Consider the following 5,165-nt stretch of genomic DNA (forward strand, 5'->3'; position numbering starts at 1 on the left):
CCTTGTCAAAGATCAGTTGACCATAGATAGATGGGTTGATCTCTGGATTCTCAATTCGATTCCATTGATCTATGTGTCTGTCATTGTACCAGTTTCTAAGGCTGTACTTCTCATGAGAGGAGAGTGTCCATCTTTCTCCTCAGAGTTGCTGGTGGACTCCAGCTGCTTAAGAGGCGTAGCTTTGAGTTTGCAATGCAACTTCCCTAAAAGGGAACTATACTACCACAGTTTCCTTTTAGGAAGCTGGAAGTCTGTTTCCTTTCAGCATCTATGGGCCAGTGTTCCTTGGAGATCTTCAAGTGTCCCAGCATCAATCTTTCTGGGGATCCAAGAGCATCTCAACACCAGGATACCAAGTGCAAAGAACAAACTCCACTTTCCTCTTTCTTGGTGGCAGTGAGGTCCTTCTTTCTGTTCCATTTTCTCTCTTTTTTATCCTATAGGGCAAAGTTTGTAACTCAAACAGAGGTGCGACTTGAGTGAGGATGTGATCTGAGTAAAAGTGAGACTTGAGGCATTTGTAAGATACATCCTACACTAATCTTGTCTCATTACTATGTAGAGGTTTGGATTTATAACATATAAAATGGATGATAACTACATAATATAAGAAATTAAAAGCAACCATACAGTACATAGAATCATGACTTAGCCAAGTAGACGTGTATTTCTGGGGCACACAATGCAATCTTAAACAAGACAATAAGAATATGTTATGGAAGAGGAATAGTTCTTTTATATTTATTTTATTATTTTTGTGTGCGTGTACCGTCAAATCAGATCTGACTGGTACAGGAGGAGATTGTCCCTCCTTCCCCGGCAGAGCATCTGGTGGATTCGAACCGTTCACCTCTGGGATTGTAGTTGCAGCTCCTTGCCACTAGGCCACCAGAGCTCCCCTAAGGAAGAGGAATAGTTTAGAAAGAGGGAAAGAATGGGTTGCACAACTTGAAGAATGTGGTCAACATCCAAGAATTGCGAAGTTAGAAATTGTTGAATTGATATATGATCTGCTCTGGATATTTTTGACAACAACAAACCCCAACTTAGTTTTAAAAAATAGATGGGAAGGCGCACAGGATACAAGTGGATAAAGGAAGCTGTAGGTTCCATTCTTCTATTTCACAAGCACTGGATGATGTCCTCGGTCAGACCATTGCTTCTCTCTGGGTTTCTGCTTCCATAACTGGAAAATGGACAGAATGTGCATACTGAATGTGGACTGGATAAACCCAAAAGTCTTTTCTAACAATAAAAACCTCTGGTCCTCTCATCTTTCCTCCATTTCTAGGTATGTGTTGGATTAGACATTGTGACCAAAGAGAAAGCTTGTCTTTGTGAACCAATAATATGAGGTATGATTCAGTGTACCCATGGAGTAGAAGGGAGACCATAGGAGGGGAAAGGGCTCTGGTTATAAGCAGTTACTCCCAGCACGGTGCACATCTTTCCTCTCATACTGATGAACTCTTAATGTGGTTCTTGGGGCATTTCCAAGCACATTGCAGGGCCTTCTGGCCCTTCCTCTGAAGTGCATTTCAAAATCTACCTTCTTTTGAGGAAGCACCAAACTGCCTTCCAGAGTGTTTGTACCATTTTACAACCCCATCAATAATTTGTAAGAGTTCCTTATGCTCCACATCTTCTCCAACATTTATTACTTGCTATCTTGTTTAACTTTGCCGTTGCTACTTGAGTGAGATGGTAACACATTGTGGTTTTGATTTGCATCTCTCTTATTGCCAGGGACTTGGAGCATTTATTCATGGGTCTGTTGGCTGTTTGAATATCTTCCTCTGTTAAAACTCTTTCCATGTCTTTTGCCCATTCTGTAATTGGATTATCAGTCTTTTTTGTGTGGAGTTTGTTATGGGACTCTTGTCTGTGATAGTATTGCCAAATATTTGTACCCAGTTGGTAGGTTTTCTTTTCATCCTGTTGGAAAAAGTGTTTGATGTGCACAAGGATTTAATCTTTAGAAGGTCCCAGAAGTTCCATATGACACAGCTATTCCATTGTTTGGAATATACCCCAAGAAAATGATAACTGAGGCTTAAATGGAGACTTGTACACCAATGTTCATAGCAGCATTATTCACCATCGCAAGAACATGAAAACAGCCTGGATGCCCAACCACAAATAAATTGATTGAGAAGTTGTGCATTCACATAGTGGAATACTATGCAGAGCATAGAAGTGATGATTTTGTTAATTGCTACTTAACTTGGGAGGGACTGGAGAACATTATGCTGAGAGAAGTAACTCAGTCCCATAAGGACAAAAACTGTATAAAACCATTATTGTAGAATAAATATGAGGGTCCAAGGGAGGGTGGTGGAAGCAGAGGGTTGAGTATGGGCAGAGGGTGAGTGTTAATCATAGGGTCACACAATCTGATGGGTGGGGGGCATGAAAGAAATGGGAAAGATCTTGTGTGAAAAACAATGTATTCGAGCTTTGTAAATAAATCAGTATAAAATTTTAGAAGAAAAATCTATCTTCTCCTTCACATTACCACAGTTCAGGCCTTGAGTTTGTGGTTAGAGTACTGCAAACACTGCCTACTCCATACAGTCATATTAATTAGTTAAATTACTAATTATGCAGTTTCCAGACTCTAAACCAAAAGAGTGAAGGCTCATGTCTATCCAAAGACTTAGGAGAAAAGATCCGATGATCTACTTTTGAAACCAGCCATTAAGATCCTTTCAAGTGCAGTTCTACTCTAACACAAAGAGGTCGCTATAAATCATAATCAACTCCACAGCCACTGGTTACCTGATTTATATAGTGCCTGGCACAGAGCAGTGTTCATCAACAATTTTTAGGTATTTGTTTGGGTTGGATATTGTGGTGAATGGGGAAGTTTGTCCTTATGAACAACCAAAGTTCCCTCTTTTAGCATCTGCCTCTCAATTTCAGGTTCTAAATCTTCTTTCCCATACTTATTTCCTTTCATTTCTATTATCAGAACCATTATTGTGTATGTCAATTTCCCTTTCCACGTCTTCACTTGGTGCCTAACTTAACTCACTGCCGTAGAATCTATTCTGACTCACAAGAACCCTGTAGGATAGAATTCAACTGCCCCAAGGTTGTAATCTTTGCAGGAACCAAAAGCCACATCCCTCCCAAGGAGGGCTGATGAGTCCAATCTGCTGACATTTTGGTTGGCAGCTGGATGAACTCTTGAATGATGCTCCCATATTTCCCCATCTGGCCCACTTCTTCCTCAATCTTCTCTGTTTCAATTAATGTTGTTGTGTGCATCTGAGCCAGAACCAATTCACAGCTGTCCCTCCAGTGAGTTTTCAGAGGAGTAAATCACATGGGAGATTGCCCATCCTTCTCCTACTTCGATAGATATCTCAGTCATTAAGTTAGTTGTTCAGGCCAAAATCTATTAGTCACACATTCTCACATATAGTACATCAACAAGGAATAACGCACAACAACAAAATTCTGACCAATCCTGCACCCAATGTTGAGTCGTCTGTCTCACTGAGGCTTTTCCTCTCCTTCATGGAGCCTCTGCTTTCCTAAATGTGATGTCCTTTTCCAAGGAGTGATCCTCCAAATGACATACTCGAAGTATGTAAGACAAAGTCTTATTATCACACTTGCTGCACTTTCTTCCAAGAGAGATTTGTTCATTCTTTTGGGGATTCATGGTATGCATATTCAGTGTTCTTCATAAAGACCCACAATTCAAAGGCATCAATTCTTTTGTTGGTCTTCCTTGCTCATTGTCCAAACTTCACATGAATGAGACCATAAGAATGGTGTAGTGATTATAAGCTCAGATCCTACCAAAAGGTTGATCATTTGAACCCACTCACTGCTACACAGAAGAGGGATGAGTCAGTCTGCTTGTATAACGACAACAGCCTTAGAAACCCTACTCTGTCCTATATGGTCACTTTGAGTCGATATTGACTCTGTGCCCATACATTTGGTTTGGTTTGGTTGAGATCCATTGGTTGGGTAACTTTTATTCTGATAGTTTTACTCTTTAACTAAAATCCAAACCTCTTGTTATGCATGCCTATGTTGTAGTTATTATAGTTATTGTTAGGTGTCATTGAGTTGACCATAGGCAGAACAACCCTGTCTATGAGCAATCCTGCTTATGAGATTCTTTATACCGTTACTCCTTATTGTGGCCATGTGGTTGAGGTCATCTACTCTTGCCTCCCTTAGATTGATTTTCCACTTTAAGGCACAGTGAATCTTCAAAACACAAGGCTAATTATGTCTGTGTTCTGCTTACTTCAGTGAATTCCACTATTCACACAACAAAACCAAAATTTTTCACCCTGTCAATAAGGCTCAGAACTTGGGCTCTGCTGCTCTAATCTTCCCTCTCTGGGAACTAACTCCTGCCTTGGAACTGCAGCCCTTGGTTTGCTTTCTTCCCTGGAGAAGACCTTGAACCTTCTTACCACAGGCCTTTATATGAGCTTGCTTTCTTTTATTTCCTTTCTTACCTTGACTTTGCTTTTTGACTTCTTATCCTCAAGCTCTCAGGAGCCTCATGTCATAATCTGGTTTCTCTGTTCTATTTCCTTGATGTGTAAGTGTTTGTGATGTGCTTCCAATTTCTAAGGTTTTGCTTTATTGTTTATTGTGGCTGGGTTAAAGGTTTGCAGAGAAGGTCTGTTTTTCTTTCAATAGATAGTATGCATTTCTTTCCATACCATTGTTTGCAATCCCCATCATATAACATCACCCATCCCATCTTCTCTCTGAGCTTCCTGTTTCCATTCCTTTCTTCTTTCTGACCTTTTTTTAATTTGGCTTCTCAACACTGATCTTGGAAAATGCTGTCCCTTTGATCTCCAGTGGTTGAATGTTCAAAGAAGTTCCTGCTCCTCTATTGTTATTCCCCCCAATTTCAATTTATTCATATTTTAATTATCAATAGAAAGAGCAGAATATCTTAAAAAAATCTTAAAAAGGAAAACCATGTTCTTTCACTTTCTTTTAAAGAGAGACACATATATACACAGACACAAAAATACAAATACATACTCATAACTCTGTAGTACCAAAGAAAGAATCTATACTCTAGTTTCACTTCTGAAGATATATTGAAATATGCGTACTTGTCTCAGTGCAGTTTGCACTATTACTGTTGTTAAAAGAATTTAACATATTAAAAGGCT

Source organism: Elephantulus edwardii, unplaced genomic scaffold (genome assembly GCF_000299155.1).
Source record: "Elephantulus edwardii isolate Elephantulus edwardi_28Jun2011 unplaced genomic scaffold, EleEdw1.0 scaffold00134, whole genome shotgun sequence".
Taxonomy (NCBI): domain Eukaryota; kingdom Metazoa; phylum Chordata; class Mammalia; order Macroscelidea; family Macroscelididae; genus Elephantulus; species Elephantulus edwardii.